Genomic DNA, 19,340 nt, shown 5'->3' on the forward strand with positions numbered 1-19,340 from the left:
AAATGTTGACATGATCCCTTATTTTAGTTTGCTAGTGATAAAATCCTAGTTTCTCTGCTATATGCATCGGCACTATCCAATAGCCCAGTTATGAAACCCAGTGTAAGATCATGTAGGTTACTATTTCTACACTTTAAAGAGCAACTGCCCCTAAAAAGCAACTTCTCGTTTCGAAAACGGCTTATGTGGCATCGACATGAGTAAGAAACATTTATTAAAGTGTAAATAGGATCATTTTGGTCTTATCTCGTCCAAAATGGAGATTTGCGAGATAATAGGGAAAAAATGTATGTCATGGAATGAAGGGTACCGTAACAGTTTTCCTTAGGTTGGGTTTATTGGTGCGTTTCATAGTGCTTTCAATACAACTGGGAAATGGGAAAAATACAAGGTCAAATCCTGACGTCAGTGATCTTCAGGTCGGAAAGTCGGGCTCTAGAAAGAGGCCCAAGTTCCCAAGTTGGATGACCATTCAAATGATTTTACCCAGTAGAAGCTGGTTTATTTCCGAGTTCCTAGTTGTCTTGAACGCACTGAGGTGGAAGTCCACAGGTTTTCGAGTTCCCAGTGCCGAGTTCCCAGTTGTTTTGAACGCGGCACAAGTTCCCAATTGTTTTGAATGCGCGGTCTCTTTCATTCCTGCCCACAGCTGGTAGCACCCAAGTCATCATAAATTCGGAGTGCAGATGCACATGACTCGACCCGATCGTAATGCCAATGGTTAATTTGGTTGGACATTCGATATTCTTATGCGGCTAGGTAGGGACCATCAATTAATTACACAATGTAAGGTCAATAGCTCAAAATGTCAATGACTTTAAAAACCTCAAGCCAACTATACATTGTAGACATTCATATACAAATATTGAAAGCATATAATGAGACAACTAAACATGAAAACATAGTCAATTTACATTGCGTAATTTATTGACATCCTTAACTAGCCCCAGAGATAGGCTATCCAGTGGTTAGCATTTTTCTTCTTGAATCTTGTTCTGGAGGCAGCTGTGCAGAGTGGTCACTAGTCATAATCTGATTTTAAATATAGACCATAAAGCACATTTTTAGTTTTCATACATTTTCACAATATATATATATATTTATATATTTATATATATTAATATATTATAGCCAACTTTGACTTTGCAGGAAAATAGCTCAGTCTGCCTCCAGGATAAGACTCATGACAATAAACGTCAACGTGCCTTTAACGTTGTCAAGTGGTGAACCCCTCTCCTTCTCCACCACCCCACATTTGCATACAAATGAAGTTCTAAATGGGCTCAATGACATAATTGACTTGCAATTAGAAATATTCTTGAGCTGGTCACTTTGCAGTGGACAGAGCAAGTGCAAAATGAGGGGAAAAGGCCTGTTTAGCATTTGAATGAAGCTCATTAGTTGTCACTTCACTGGGCTGACAAGAGGACTTATTTATACAATGGCCTTACAGCTTCATTTGGAACGTGAGTTCTCAGCAGTAATTGTTTTTGAGCATGTTGTCCCTTGATCATCATCGAAATTAGGCCCATTTTAGCAGACTCAACTTGGCCAACATGTAGAAAGTGTCTCCTACTGTGTTTCATTTGTGTGTGGTAGTTTTCTTTCATCCTTCTGTTTTGATCCAAGATAGGGCAACACTATCAAGGTACAGAAAAACAATCAGACATGCTTCAAATGTGTCCAAACCTATCTTTAGATTCAACATTGGTTTGTAAGGGTTCAAAAACATCTTTGATCTATAGCAACCCTCCTGCTTTGACAGTCACAAAGCCTGATCTGATTTGAACAGAGAAAGGCACCACACACCTTACTTTGTATCCAATGGCATCTCAGTTTTATCCAAGGTATCCACTGTTTCTGAGGAGAAAGAATCATATTCAGATGTTTTGTTTTCCGGCATCCTAATTATCCTGCTATGCTGCTCTTTCTCTGGGTGTGCGCCAGGCAGGCTAGGCAGGCAGGCAGGCAGGCAGGCACAGGCAGGCAGGCAGGCAAGCAGGCAGGCAGGCAGGCAGGCAGGCAGCATTACTGGAAGGTGGTTATCTCCTATCTTCTAGACAGGTTTAGCACCCCCACATTGTAAACAAGGGCCCGATCGCTTCTTCCAGCTTGTTAACATCATCTCCGTCATTCAGCGCACCGTTACTGTCAGGTCCTCGCTGCGCCCTACACAATCAGCATTAACCATGTCAGGCCCTTAATGGGAGCGCTGTAAAACCCACTGACAGGCCTCGCACTGTGGATTCACATGGAAGACAAACTGCCTCCTCCACTACACATATACAGATGTGCCGCACTCATAGAGACACACACGCCTCACTCGTAGAGACACACACATAGTGCACACACTGACACACATACACACCGACATGCACACACACACAGACACACACAGACACAGACACACACACACACACACACACACACACACACACACACACACACACACACACACACACACACACACACACACACACACACTCAAGGCTGTGGAATACGATTACTGTACAAATTAGAGCAGCATACCTAAGCATCTTTCTTTCAACAAGTCGCCTCATAATACTCTTTGTAATGCTGTGTGTTATTTCCTTGTTAGTACCTCAGCACTGCATGGGTCAGTCTGATAAAGAATGTTGGGTTACACCTGTCAATAGTGCATTATGAAAGCACATGTTGTTAGGAGCCGTGGTCTGTGCATGTATTTATGCATCATAGACCGTTAGGAAGTACCAGTGAGCTGTTATACATGCTTGTGGAAAGTCTCACATTACACTAAGGTTTGATAGAAGGCATTAAAACTGCATTACATATTATGTATCATGTTTGTTTAGATGAATATCCTCCAACAGCGCTGTGTCCGATTTCGTACAATTACAAAGAAGTTGTAGAGAAAAACTCAGAGACATGCCTAAGAGGGAGAGGAGATATGGGGAGTTTTGTCTGAAAGTGAGGGAGCAGATGTAAACTCAGAGTTAATGTCATCTGTACTGGGGCGACCAATTGCATCATCCCCCTGCACAGCCACTGCGTGGATGCTTCCCAAATGGCATCCTGTACCTTATATAGAGCAGTACTTTTGACCAGGGTCCAGGGTCCATAGGGCTCTGGTCAGAAGTAGTGCACTATATAGGGAATAGGGCACCATTTGGGGTGCATCCACTGTGTCTGCTGCCTCTGCCCTTCACTTAGATTAAACAGGCCATTCTCCATCTCTCCCAGAACCACGATTAGTGCCCCTCAGCAATTTACAGGTTATATGTGACTTGATTTTCGTGTAAAAGGGACACCCGAGAGGTGTAAGAGGGATGAGTATAATAGAATGACATGTCATTTAAAGTCCAGTGGTAGCGGGATACAATCATGGCAAGGCTTGAGGTGGTGGAGACTGGGGAGACAGACAACGTGATAAGGTTTGAGGATAGCCAGCGTCTGGTTTGTCGATAGAATTCAATAACGCCATCTTCTAAGCTCATTAATAAAACATAAAGACCAAGACAAATATTCTTAAAGGGAATCACTGGGGATGACGGTGCTTTCAGCCAGGTATCCATTGAGCACATAAAAATGAGAATATGCGAACCATGTTGTGATGTTGCCCTTTATGCAAACAGATTTTGGGGCCACAAAGGTTAACTGCCCCCTCACTTGGAGCCAATAGGTTCTTTCCGGGATGCCACTTTGAAATAATCTCTACCTGGCCGAGCTGAACGGCCACAACTGTGAATGCGCTTGACCTTTTTCTCCCTGGACTAATCTGATTGTGCCTTCCTTATGAAATCAGCCGCTAAAGGTCACGGAGGTATTTAACATAAGAACCCTTTAGCTATGGAATTTGCCTTGCAGTAAATTACCTTTATTATGTTTCATTCACGTCACCCATGCAAAAGGCTCCTTAACTCCTTGGGTGTCAAGAGCCAAGAAATTCTAGAGCAATGGTATTAACGGTTAATGTAACTCTGTCTTATTTGACTTTAAATCATGTGATGGATCGGCAAATGCCTAAATACAGGGGTACAACTTTCTTTTCATGTCCGAGGCAACGGTATGGTTTAGGACCGTTTAGGACCACGCCAATGAATGGTTGGACAGGCTGTTTGGAGTGTTTATCCGACTGGATAAAAATAATAAATCAATAAAAATAAAAAAATGTCCCCCCACTTCTAAAACCCATGTTGCGCCCATGCCTAAATATGTAGGCTATCAATGTCACGTTGGTATAAAGGGATCGGGAGACAGGCACAGGAATGCGTAATAGGGGTTTTTATTGACCCAAATTACAGCGTGCCATGTAAAGGCATGGGGACGAAGACCAAACAAACACATATACAAAACACAGGGCTGAACCAAAACAAAAGAGCGAGGAGTACCTCGAATAAATACACCGGGGCGAGACCCGTAGCATACACTCACACAATGATTCCACACGGGACGAAACCCGTAATCATCTGCACAATACAAGCGGCACGAAAGGCAAAATAACACAGCACAGGTACTCACACGACCAACGGACATTGTAACAATAACTGACAAGACAATGGTGAACATTTGTACAATTACTAATCAGGGGAGAATATGGAGACCAGGTGTGCGTAATGACACAGTTCAGTTCCTAGAGGCCGGTGACGTAGACCTCCGATACTGGTGCACGGAATGATCAACAGTACCGGAGGGATCCGTGACAATCAAGCTAATGTTTTTAAGAGCAGAACCCTGAAAACGTTTATACAAGGCTAAGATACACATCATTTTGTGTGCATCTCTTCTATAAAAATACCAGAGAAAAGGCTCTGTGGTAACTGACTCCCAGACCCCGAGAGCTTTCTGAATATGACTAATAATGTCTGACTGGAATATTTCCAACCATTCATCATGAGTGTTGTTAGAGAGATGTTACAGAGAATCAGAAAGGATAGACCTTCAACAAACATCAAATTCATACTGGAGAGAGACTGTCTCAGATTTAAGAAGCAAAATGTCAAGCTCGATATGGCCATGATCTTGGGGCAGATGTCAAGGCAGGAACTAATAATGGGCTTGTCATTTGAAATGTTGAGCCATCATCCAGCAGCTCATGACCTTTTGCTTTCATAGATACCGTATGTCAGATATCCTTGGCTCCAGTTCCACTGTATGTCAGATATCCTTGGCCCCAGTTCCACCGTATGTCAGACATCCTTGGCCCCAGTTCCACTGTATGTCAGATATCCTTGGCCCCAGTTCCACTGTATGTCAGATACCCTTGGCCCCAGTTCCACTGTATGTCAGATATCCTTGGCCCCAGTTCCACTGTATGTCAGATGTCCTTGGCCCCAGTCCCACTGTATGTCAGATATCCTTGGCCCCAGTTCCACCGTATGTCAGACATCCTTGGCCCCAGTTCCACCGTATGTCAGATATCCTTGGCCCCAGTTCCACTGTATGTCAGATATCCTTGGCCCCAGTTCCACCGTATGTCAGATATCCTTGGCCCCAGTTCCACTGTATGTCAGATATCCTTGGCCCCAGTTCCACTGTATGTCAGACATCCTTGGCCCCAGTTCCACTGTATGTCAGACATCCTTGGCCCCAGTTCCACCGTATGTCAGATATCCTTGGCCCCAGTTCCACTGTATATCAGATATCCTTGGCCCCAGTTCCACCGTATGTCAGATATCCTTGGCCCCAGTTCCACCGTATGTCAGATATCCTTGGCCCCAGTTCCACTGTATGTCAGATATCCTTGGCCCCAGTTCCACCGTATGTCAGATATCCTTGGCCCCAGTTCCACCGTATGTCAGATATCCTTGGCCCCAGTTCCACCGTATGTCAGATATCCTTGGCCCCAGTTCCACCGTATGTCAGATATCCTTGGCCCCAGTCCCACTGTATGTCAGATATCCTTGGCCCCAGTCCCACTGTATGTCAGATACCCTTGGCCCCAGTTCCACTGTATGTCAGATATCCTTGGCCCCAGTTCCACCGTATGTCAGATATCCTTGGCCCCAGTTCCACTGTATGTCAGATATCCTTGGCCCCAGTTGCACTGTATGTCAGATATCCTTGGCCCCAGTTCCACTGTATGTCAGATACCCTTGGCCCCAGTTCCACTGTATGTCAGATATCCTTGGCCCCAGTTCCACTGTATATCAGATATCCTTGGCCCCAGTTGCACAGTTCCCGCTCTGAGGAAGCACAGTTCCCGCTCAGCCCAGTCAAAACTGTTCGCTGCTCTGGCACCCCAATGGTGGAACAAGCTCCCTCACGACGCCAGGACAGCGGAGTCAATCACCACCTTCCGGAGACACCTGAAACCCCACCTCTTCAAGGAATACCTGGGATAGGATAAAGTAATCCTTCTAACCCCCCCCTTAAAAGATTTAGATGCACTATTGTAAAGTGGTTGTTCCACTGGATATTATAAGGTGAATGCACCAATTTGTAAGTCGCTCTGGATAAGAGCGTCTGCTAAATGACTAAAATGTAAATGTAAATGTTGCACTGTATGTCAGATATCCTTGGCCCCAGTTCCACTGTATGTCAGATACCCTTGGCCCCAGTTCCACTGTATGTCAGATATCCTTGGCCCCAGTTCCACTGTATGTCAGATATCCTTGGCCCCAGTTCCACCGTATGTCAGATATCCTTGGCCCCAGTTCCACTGTATGTCAGATATCCTTGGCCCCAGTTCCACTGTATGTCAGATATCCTTGGCCCCAGTTCCACTGTATGTCAGATATCCTTGGCCCCAGTTCCACTGTATGTCAGATATCCTTGGCCCCAGTTCCACTGTATATCAGATATCCTTGGCCCCAGTTCCACTGTATATCAGATATCCTTGGCCCCAGTTCCACTGTATGTCAGATATCCTTGGCCCCAGTTCCACTGTATGTCAGATATCCTTGGCCCCAGTTCCACTGTATGTCAGATATCCTTGGCCCCCAGTTCCACTTTATGCCACTAATGGACAACTGGATTACTGTCTTATTGGTGATATCATACTTTCTCTTGCTACCTATAGGATGGGGGAAAAGATAGAATGCATCTCAGACCTGCAGACATAGGTTAAGTCCCAAATGGCACCGTGTGCCTTATGCCCAGTACTAGTCAAAATTAGTGCACTATATAGGGAATTGGGTGCCATTTGGGACACAACCATATATATATGTTTTTTTAACTCAATTAACCCTAAATGTTCACTGTGGAGAATGTCCTGTACTGGATTAAGATTCCCGAAAATCTCTGTTGTTCCATCAATGGATAGTTTGTGCAATACTGTATATAAAAAAATACAAGTATCATACAAGTACATAGACACAGTTAGTCAACTAATGTTGAAATATGTTTAACATATAAGACATAGCAGCAAAGTAACACTTCTAACAGTCCAGAGTCTTAACAAAGAAAAAGTTGAATCATGGCCAAGAATGTAATTTCCAAAAAACCTCCTTTTGAAAGTGGGAGCATGCTTGTATTCAAGCAGATAGATTTATGAGCTGCACAACAGAACTTGTTATGAAAGGTCACATCAAAGCTTAATCCACTTTGTCCTTCATATCACCATGGTACTGGAGATATAAAAAGCCACATCTTTCTAATCTCTTTCCCTACGTTGTCCTCAAATGTTACCATGAAATAGAGAGGCTCTTTAACCCCCCCCACCCCCACCCCCGCCACCACACACACACACACACACACACACACACACACACACACACACACACACACACACACACACACACACACACACACACACACACACACACACACACACTGTAGTCCAACATGGTCCTGAAAACAGTCCAAATGGAATTATTCATGTCTGTTTTGTCTAAATGGGAAAGCAAAGTTTTCTAATAGATTCATATGTCATCTGTACTAAAAGCCTCTCCTGGAGAACAATTAAAGATAACAAATGAATATTGCCTATTATTTCAAACAGATTTCATAGCCTATGCAGCATCCATAATTCTAAACCAATTGCAAAATTACTTCTAACGAAAGTGCTGCACCATGTACTGCAATGTTTCGGACTAAAACCATTTATTTCATTAATCAGACGTTAATGACAATGAAGTTAGAGTTGATGTGATGGTAGACCTGTGTACTCAGACTTGGGGCACTCAACTTTTAGAAAGCAAATGATGCTATACTATAGGATGGATAGGGACTGTAGGGAGATAAAACAAATGATGCTATACTATAGGATGGATAGGGACTGTAGGGAGATAAAGCAAATGATGCTATACTATAAGATGGATAGGGACTGTAGGGAGATAAAGCAAATGTTTAGAAAGGGTGTAAAATACTATTTTACAATCTGAAAAGCAAGCCTTAAAGTATTCATTAATGCTAACTCTATTCGTTACTAGGCTCAATGACTACTGCATAATCCCCCACTTAAGCATACATCATAAACAAGGCATTTTTGTGTTGCATCATTAAACATTTTAAGTGCATATAGTGCCCATGTGTAAACATGTTCTCTCTCAAAATCAAACTGCAGTACTAGTAATTACTTGTTAATTTACAATATCTAACAAAGGTTTCAGAAGAAAATAGAGAACAGTAGCTCCACAATATTCTCTTTCCACCAGTCCTTTGTTATGCTGCTGTAGGTGGAAATGCCTGATGAGAGATTCATATAATTATTGAAATGTTATTATGTGGTTTCCCTCAAATTGTAAGGGTTACGTTTCTCTCCTCCTGAGATAACTTGTAGGTTCAGAGAGGAAGTGGAGATAGTGTCAAAGTCCCCTGAATCGACTATTGGAGCCCGGGATTAAACTCCAGAAGAAAAGGTGTCACATATATTTCTATACACAAGACTGCAATCCAAACATTTAAGTAGGGTTGCAAAGCTACCAATAATTTATCAACGTTACCTGAATCTTCTGTAATTTTGGTAATTGACATGTAATCTATGGCAATCTATGGTAAGTTTGGTCATTTATACTTGAATTTATTTTTATTCATATACAGTCAAATCAAATCAAACTTTATTTGCCTCATGCACCGAATACAACAAGTGTAGACTTTACCGTGAAATGCTTACTTACAAGCCCTTAACCAACAGTGCAGTTCAAGAAGAAGAAAATATTTACCAAGTAGACAAAAATAAAAAGTAATAATAAAAAGTAACACAATAACAATAACGAGGCTATGTACAGGGGGCACCGGTACTGAGTCAGTGTGCAGGGGTACAGGCTAGTTGAGGTAATCTGTACATGTAGGTGGGGGCGAAGTGACTATGCATAGGTAACAAACAAACAGCGAGGAGCAGCAGTGTACAAGAGGGGGGGTAGAAGCCTTTTATGAATTGTTCAGCAGTCTCATGGCTTGGGGGTAGAAGCTGTTGAGGAGCCTTTTGGTCCTAGACTTGGCGCTCCGGTACTGCTTGCCGTGCGGTACCGAAGTAGCCTAATTAATGAAAAAAGGCTTTATTTCCAATTAACTCTGCAACTCTTCAAATTCATTGTACTTTTTCACAACTACAATGAGTTTGGCTTCAAAACTTTCACAACAAAGACGTATTGACATAGTCTAATAAATAAAAGTTTATAAAAATATATAAAGGATATTTCGTGCTGAAACCCTCATATTAAACATCCATTGGTATTCACTAAATTTATGGTTTGTATTTAAGATAATGTTTTGCAGCTTTGTCATTGTATTTTACAATGACATGTGATAAGGATGCACAGAGGGCCAGAGATCATTGTAGACACCTGTGATAATCTGAAGTGCCCAAAAACACACTAGATGTCATCTGATAATATTCCATATATTCCTTGAAAGTTACCAAAAAGTTGGTAGTTTACTGGTAAACCTTGAAATTGGCCAGTAATAAAACCCCCCTTCACAGTAATAAACCCCCCCTGCGCTTAAGTAAGGCCTTGTTGGATCCATAGAAATAGAGTCACTAGAACGGGAATCCCCATTCAAGTCAATGTGTCCGTAATGGGTGGACCAGCTAATTCTAACATTGGATCATGAACTGTAAGGTCCAGCAATGGCAATAGCAACACAGACTCTACTACAGTGTAGAGGGGTTGGCCAGGGATCAGGTAATGGAGCTGTAATATTTTCCAGATAAGATTTATATTATTTAAATGACATTGTAGCAGGAAGGAAGGAACCATGCTGGCCTAGCTGGCACGCACACAGCGGATAGTGAATAGGGAGGAACAATATGATTTAATGTAATGGGGAGAATAAAGCATCATTAGCGCAAATTAACTTTTGTCAGCTGAGCTGATCCTGTTGGGTGCTAATGCCACTGGCAACCGTGGAGATAGCAGTTTATGCTCGGGGGATAGGGTGAAGTGAAGTGCACTCCATGATGCATTTAGCCCTCAATGGCAGCCGTGGTCACCCGCATTCCACACTGTTTTGTCTCCCTGAGTTTGCGGTGCCAAGATGAAGGATGCACCATGTTTAATTCAAACCGTTGGTGTTTCATTCGGAGCCAGGAATGGGCCCTAGTCCATTAATTAGTACCAAACGACCATTCAAAACAAGATCTGCCTTGTATAGGTCGGCCATTTTGCAGGTTTGCAGCGCTTTAGTGTTGCCTTGCTCATTTGGCTGGAGTGGAGTGGACATCCAAGGCTCAGAGCAGGAGTCCTGCTGACTGCATGCCCGCTGTAGCTGGAATATGTCACATTACACTTTCAGATAGCTGCCTAAATTATGCATTGCAGCTGTAATTTATGAGAAAGCACTTATCTGAACAGTGTCATCATTAAAATTATTGAGCTGCAAATTCTGTTATGTAAGATTATGATTGTTTGATATTATCATGGTACAATAAGATGTCCTGTGCACTTGTGATTTGTCTCTTGGCTGCTGTGTAGCTACACCTGAGTATTTGCCTTACAAATGTTTCATTGGCTTTAGTTGATTCATTATTATAGTATTGTTCAAAAGGAACAACTGAAAATACTTAATAAAAGGCACTGACGATACAGGAATATAAGAAAGTAATGATGCTTAGAAAACTGCATGACATCATGGTTTTCTGTCCATTTTAAAGTGGTAGTTCACAGAAGAGGAAAAACTACCATAATCCACCTCTATTATCACTCATTTTGTAAGGTTCAATAATTGTAATGAACTTATTACAATTAAAAAGACAAAAGAACAGTGTTGACTAATTCAGATGGGCCCTTGTGACAGGATTCTCCTTTCCTGGGGAACAAAGCCAAATTGATCCACCCACAGTGCAATTTCCTCCCCAAAGATAGAGTACATATTTTTGTTCTGTATTTTTTCTCACCATCTCTTCATGCCAAGAACCCAGTTATTACTGTAAAGGCTGCAGACAACACCACCTATCTCCCTTCTGCAGTTTCTCTGTGTTACAATTCATTGTTCAATGTTATTTATTTGGCTGTGTTGCTATATTTTTTCTTAACCTGCATTTTCTCCATTCAATTATAATGATGAAAACATTAAAAATCTTTCTTCTATTTTATGTTGAGCTTTTTTTTCCAGAAAACAACGTCCTGTTTCAAAGGGAACTATATTACAATGTAATGAAAAAGAAAACATTCTACTTGTCAGGTCTATACGGGGAATACCAATGAACCGTATTAAATGTATTAGTAGTTACATTTAAGGATTCTTACAACCGGAAAAGAGGAGAGCAGCGGAGATTTAAAGCATGATCGGAATCCTTGGCGGAGTAACTGAGAGACTAGGAGGACCATGTTAGACGAAAGATAGATAAAGCCTTGTATGTTAATCAAGCCATGATGTATAGGTCATGCTCACACAAACACAGGCACATCAAGAGTCCCCTGTGCATTTTCCACACAACTGGTACAGGGGACGAGGAGAGAGAATTAATTATATGAAGTGAGCTTGTACTGTATGCAGATAAGTGGTGTGTGTCAGGGGAAATTGTGGGGGTGGGGGAAAGTTAAGTTCATGTACTGCACTTCAGAGGTGGGGCTATCATCGCCGTGTCATTTCTAAATCTGCTTAGTTAGTGGGGTCTAGCTAACGGATTATCAGCCACATTTGAGTAATAGACTCCTCATTTAGCTTTAATGTGTTTTGCATAGAGAGCAACCTCCCCTCATCACTCTTAAAGATGAATCGGCTTCTAGGCAAAATTCTAAAGATATTAGTCTGCCGGCAACTGCATAAATCATAACATTTTACTAATGAGAGCAAAGTTAAACACTCCTCCCACCTCCTAAAGCACATGGAGGATTATGATGATGTTGCCATGGACGTTGGTTCTCCAAGGAAAGCAAAGGTCCTCTTTATTTACACGGGCTGTATGCATCCCAAATGGCATCCTATCCCCTTTATAGTGCATTACTTTTGCCCAGAGCTCAATTGCCCCTGGTCAAAAGTAGTGCACAACAAAGGGAATAGGGTGCCATTTGGGACGCATGTATGGAGTTCCACCCAGCCCACAGGGAAACTGGCTTTACATAAGCATGAAGCCATTTATCATTGATATTTATTTCCATTAACTACTGCATTATCATAGTGTAATTTATAATGTTTGCTTCTGCATAGGACGAATACTAATGGTAGAGTGTTGACCTACCGTGTGTTTACCTCTCATGAGAAGATTATATAATAAGATAGAGAGAATAGTGTAAGTGCAAATGAGGTTTATTAAGATGACTATTCAAATAAACTTGAATGGGTTATATGATATGATTCTCAATTATTTTATTAACCTACAAATACTCTATGAAACTGCATGAAATTCCCATAGGGACTCAAATACCTCAGATTGTATTCATACTCTACAAAATAGAGGTTCATTACTCACCGGTGATAATTATCACATTCATTTAACAATGAGAATAACTGTATTTTGTGCCCCTGTATTTTAAAACGTATGAAACCTATAACCTAGAGGTTGCATGGAATAAAACAAAAACACACAAAGACAGTCCATGTCGACAGGAGGCTGGACGCCAAGGAGTGAGGCAGTATCAAAAGGCTGCTAGCTTGTGCCTGGGCCTGTGTGGCTTGTGGCTTTTGAGAGTCCCACACTGGTTGGCTGTCAGACACAGGCACTGCTCTCCCCCTCATTAGACACGCTTCCCCAGTGCCACTCCCCGTGTGCCTCTCTCCCGCTCCGAGCCAAATTAAACACACAAGCACACACACGTAAGTGTGAGCACACACACACATGGCCCAGTACACCGTCACCACCATCACACCAGCGACGCCTAGCTGACACACAGTTTGTTTTGTACATCTAATTTGACAGTGCTTTAACTAGAGAGCCTGCTGCTTGTCAAATGCGGCAGCAGCACACAGCTGAACTGGAGGTGTTCAGTTGAAGGGCATCTGTGAAGCAGCAGAGTCCCTTTGAACAGGCCGCGCTGGCTTCTGCTCACCCTGTGTGCTGGGAGGTGCTGCGCACACGCTGAGGGCTTCCGTGTCTGTCTCTTTCTTTATTTCCCTTCTTAAGTGGAGGGCTGATGGGAGATGGGGATTCTGATGATGACAGTTGGTTCCATGTCTAGTCCAGCTCACACACCCCCCTCCCCACTCTCTCTCTCTCCTCTCTCTCTCTCTCTCTCTCTCTACCCCTCTTCATTCTTCAATCCAAGCACCAGGGAAACCTTTTAAAGTGTCTCAAAGCAGAGCTGACTTTGGTCCCTATAGCTCCCTGGCTTTGAAACCGAGGGAGGGTGCCGTGCTGTCACCAGCATGTTCCACGGGACACTTTGCTCATTAGGGAAGAGGGGACTGGTTCGTGGTTCCCTGCTCAATTTCATAACAAGTCAGTCAGCCAAAACAGCTGCAGAGGAAAGGGTAGGACTAGGAAGTAGGAACAACCCTTAGTGTGTTTTCAGTAAACGTCAGTGTTCTGTGCCAGAGCAGTGTGAGGGCAGTAGAGACGGAAGGACAAACCAGGGATGATGTCTGGTGTCTGTTTCCTGACTCCAGACAGTCAAGGCTGGAAAACAAAAGCCTACGCGCTTACAAGAGCCAGATGGAAGAGGGAAAAGGTGACCAAACATATCTGTTCACATTCAACCTTTAAAACTGAATGTAGCGAGTTGAATAGGGAGGTTGGCCCTAAATGTGGGTAGAGGAGCAGTATTACTAAACTACCTTTATTATAACACTTTGCTGTATGCATGGTGTTGTTGTTATTTTGTTTGAAAAGAAGGAACTTGATTTGGTCAGAATTACAACGTATTTAACCTACTGAATGTTGAATAGAAATCAAATTCAGTGAACCTAAATCATGACTTCAATAATAAATCTAAATGTTATATTTTGCCTCATCATTTTTGCACGCATCATCTGAGGAGAACAGACATACGTGAACGATTCGATCTACATCATCCACTGATATAAAATTGGTTTATAGCAGTACTTGGGCAATGCATTGGCATACAGCTTGCAAAATGTAATAAATCAAAATACAGTGTTCCACCTCAAAAAGCCTCTGCTTAAATCAGACATATAGCCTGACATTAAACTCAGAGCAAAAGCAGCCTCTGAGAGACATAACTCTGGTGAAAGAGAGACCATTCTCTCTTGTAGGTTTAGTGCTACTGTACACGGTTGATGGTCTACACAGCAGGCAGTGTACAGGTCACACATCCATCTGTATTTAAGACGGCCATTGTACTGAGTCCTCCAACAAACTTTGGAAAACCCATTCGCTCCTGTGTCCAGCATTGATTCACATCATCCAATCTCATGTTGTTGAGCCAGCACAACACCCTGAAGAGCAAGACAAGAAATGCTTGAGACATATGGAAATGCTCGAGACCCCCTGAAACAATAATTTCAAGGGTGATGCCTATCTGTAATCCATTGCAGAAAATTCCCTGCATGCAACAGAAGAGATGTTCACGGTCACAAAAGAGGTCTTCAGCTTGCTTGGAACAGGTCGTCCTCCCCAACTCCTGATCCAACAAAACCTAGACAAGCTCTTGTTGACGCGACGATGGCTATATTCTCCACAGCAGGCGAATTCAGTTAAGTTTGATATATAGATGTTTAACAAGACTTTCTAGGAAGGTAAGTAAGATAAGCAACAGTTTTATTTGCTAAAAGCAATTTGTATCTTCACAGATTTAGAAGTTCCAGCTCAACAGATAGTGTCCATCTATCTTCTCCTCCTCACATCTCGAGCAACATCATGAGTCCGAGTGACCTGAATGTCAAATGAGCCACAAAATGATTAAATGGACAGCACATTAAAGAATTCAACTAAACAGTGACTCTTTAAAAGATTGACATGTGGTTTCTTTGACGTTCACATATTAAAGTAAGTGTTTGATGCAATGCAAACTAACATAGGCTCAAATGCAATGGCTGTAGTAAAACTTAGTTTTCAAATATACTGCTCAAAAAAATAAAGGGAACACTTAAACAACACATCCTAGATCTGAATGAAAGAAATAATCTTATTAAATACTTTTTTCTTTACATAGTTGAATGTGCTGACAACAAAATCACACAAAAATAATCAATGGAAATCCAATTTATCAACCCATGGAAGTCTGGATTTGGAGTCACACTCAAAATTAAAGTGGAAAACCACACTACAGGCTCATCCAACTTTGATGTAATGTCCTTAAAACAAGTAAAAATGAGGCTCAGTAGTGTGTGTGGCCTCCACGTGCCTGTATGACCTCCCTACAACGCCTGGGCATGCTGCTGATGAGGTGGCGGATGGTCTCCTGAGGGATCTCCTCCCAGACCTGGACTAAAGCATCCGCCAACTCCTGGACAGTCTGTGGTGCAACGTGGCGTTGGTGGATGGAGCGAGACATGATGTCCCAGATGTGCTCAATTGGATTCAGATCTGGGGAACGGGCGGGCCAGTCCATAGCATCAATGCCTTCCTCTTGCAGGAACTGCTGACACACTCCAGCCACATGAGGTCTAGCATTGTCTTGCATTAGGAGGAACCCAGGGCCAACCGCACCAGCATATGGTCTCACAAAGGGTCTGAGGATCTCATCTCGGTACCTAATGGCAGTCAGGCTACCTCTGGCGAGCACATGGAGGGCTGTGCGGCCCCCCAAAGAAATGCCACCCCACACCATGACTTACCCATCGCCAAACCGGTCATGCTGGAGGATGTTGCAGGCAGCAGAACGTTCTCCACGGCGTCTCCAGACTCTGTCACGTCTGTCACATGTGCTCAGTGTGAACCTGCTTCATCTGTGAAGAGCACAGGGCGCCAGTGGCGAATTTGCTCATCTTGGTGTTCTCTGGCAAATGCCAAACGTCCTGCACGGTGTTGGGCTGTAAGCACAACCCCCACCTGTGGATGTCGGGCCCTCATACCACCCTCATGGAGTCTGTTTCTGACCATTTGAGCAGACACATGCACATTTGTGGCCTGCTGGAGGTCATTTTGCAGGGATCTGGCAGTGCTCCTCCTGCTCCTCCTTGCACAAAGGCGGAGGTAGCGGTCCTGCTGCTGGGTTGTTGCCCTCCTACGGCCTCCTCCACGTCTCCTGATGTACTGGCCTGTCTCCTGGTAGCGCCTCCATGCTCTGGACACTACGCTGACAGACACAGCAAACCTTCTTGCCACAGCTCGCATTGATGTGCCATCCTGGATGAGCTGCACTACCTGAGCCACTCGTGTGGGTTGTAGACTCCGTCTCATGCTACCACTAGAGTGAAAGCACCACCAGCATTCAAAAGTGACCAAAACATCAGCCAGGAAGCATAAGAACTGAGAAGTGGTCTGTGGTCACCACCTGCCGAACCACTCCTTTATTGGGGGTGTCTTGCTAATTGCCTATAATTTCCACCTGTTGTCTATTCCATTTGCACAACAGCATGTGAAATTTATTGTCAATCAGTTTGACTTTGGTTAATTCATTGTTATATTATTGTTCAAAAGGAACAACGGGAACTAATTTTAGGTTTAGTTCTACTGTACATGGTTGATGGTCGAGACATACAGTACCAGTCAAAGGTTTGGACACACCTAGTCATTCAAGGGTTTTTCTTTATTTTTACTATTTTCTACATTGTAGAATAATAGTGACTACATCAAAACTATCAAATAACACATACGGAATCATGTGGTGACCAAAAAAGTGCTAAACAAATGAAAATATATTTTATATTTGAGATTCTTCAAAGTAAACATCCTTTGCCTTGATGACAGCTTTACACACCATTGGCATTCTCTCAACCAGCGTCATGAGGAATGCTTTACCAACAGTCTTGAAAGAGTTCCCACATATGCTGAGCACTTGTTGGCTGCTTTTTCTTCACTCTGCAGTCCAACTCATCCCAAACCATCTCAATTGGGTTGAGGTTGGGTGATTGTGGAGGCTAGGTCATCGGATGCAGCACCATCACTCTCCTTCTTGGTCAAATAGCCCTTACACAGCCTGGAGGTGTGTTGGGTCATTGTCCTGTTGAAAAACAAGCTCAAATCACAAACCAGATGGGATGGCGTATCGCTGCAGAATGCAGTGGTAGCCATGAAGGTTAAGTGTGCCTTGAATTCTAAATACATCACAGACAGTGTCATCAGCAAAGCACCTCCACACCATCACACCTCCTCCTACATGCTTCACGGTGGGAACCACACATGTGGAGATCATCCGTTCACTTTACTCTGCATCTCACAAAGACACGGCGGTTGGAACCAAAAATCTCAAATTTGGACTCATCAGACCAAAGGACAGATTTCCACCTCTCTAATGTCCATTGCTCGTGTTTCTTGGCCCAAGCAAGTCTCTTCTCCTTATTGGTGTCCTTTAGTAGTGATTTCTTTGCAATAATTTGACCATGAAGGCCTGACTCACGCAGTCTCCTCTGAACAGTGCATGTTGAGATGTGTCTGTTACTTGAACTCTGTGAAGCATTTATTTGGGCTCCAATCTGAAGCTGGTAACTCTAACTTATCCTCTGCACCAGAGGTAAGTCTGGGTCTTCCTTCCCTGTGGCGGTCCTCATGAGAACCAGTTTCATCATAGCGCTTCATGGTTTTTGCGACTGCACTTAAAAGAAACTTTGAAAGTTCTTGAAATATTCCATATTGACTGACCTTCATGTCTAAAAGTAATGATGGACTGTCATTTTTCTTTGCTTATTTGAGCTGTACTTGCAATAATATGGACTTGGTCTTTCACCAAGTAGGGCTATCTTCTGTATACCACCCTTAACTTGTCACAACACAACTGGTTGGTTCAAATGCATTAAGAACGACAGAAATTCCACAAATTGTGTCTAAACTTTTGACTGGTACTGTATATGAGACTAAACTGAGAAAATGTTGCTTTATTGCCCAATTCTACCACTTAGCACCATTCATCTTGGTGCTTGCCTTGCTTGCTGTAAGAACGCTGAGCATCTGCTAATGTAAGGAGCTTGACAGTGGCCATTTTCCATGGAATAAGAGGCTAAAGAGGCCCATTGACCCCTCTTCACCACAATTTTCACTCATTGTGACGAGAGACTTCATTAACTTCCGGGTCATTTTCAGTGCATTTTCAGATCAGAGCAACCTCCTTAGAGCTTCGACTGTCAGTAACAGCCTGACTAGTGTTACCTCAATGAAAGTCTATCATAAACGCTCTGTGGTTCTTTGAAGGCCATTGGATGGTAAAATTGTGTAAAATAATATACTGTAAAATACACAACTAAATGTGAACAATTGCCTTTTCTATATTTCAATAGTAATGACAAAGATTACAGTAATTATACACACTTAAATAAAAAATTATATGTTGTGTAGTCTTTGTATATATTGTGGTGAGATGCTGAATAAATACTGTTGTTGAAAATAATGGTTAAATGCTGCCCTCCACAGGCATGTTACTGTGGTTCAGTGTGGCCACAAAACAGCTCAACAACTACTATAGGCCTATGTGAACACATTGATTTGCCCTGCCTAGTTTTCCAGAATTTGACTCACAACAATGCTGCCATTATAGTGTCTATAGACCTTGCCTGTTAGTGAACAGATTGAATAGATTTATACTTGGATGAGTATATGAATAATTGTTTGATAGTTTTTGGGAGGTTTGTAACAGGTTTTTGTAAGATATTTGCCCATTTATTTTTGCTCATAGACAAATGTTGGTGAATCACCAAAATAGAATATTGACCAACAGAGAATCTCTGAGTAGTCCCTTTCATGTACTGCTAAAATCACAGAACAACGTCTTTGGTTATTGTTTACTCTTTTTTAAGTTAACAAAATAATGAATAAACTAGAAACAAAACACCAGATGAGGAGGGTTTCAATTACTGATGACTAGTGTATTTGTGACGACTTCAGCTGACATTTCAATTGTCACCTGACATTTTTTTTCTCCAATTTCAACCAATCCTACACTGTATCTCTATTTCAACTTTTTTTAAAGTGTCAACTTTACCTC

This window comes from Salmo salar, chromosome 03 (assembly GCF_965601325.2).
Source record: "Salmo salar chromosome 03, fSalSal1, whole genome shotgun sequence".
In the NCBI taxonomy this organism is placed as follows: Eukaryota; Metazoa; Chordata; class Actinopteri; order Salmoniformes; family Salmonidae; genus Salmo; species Salmo salar.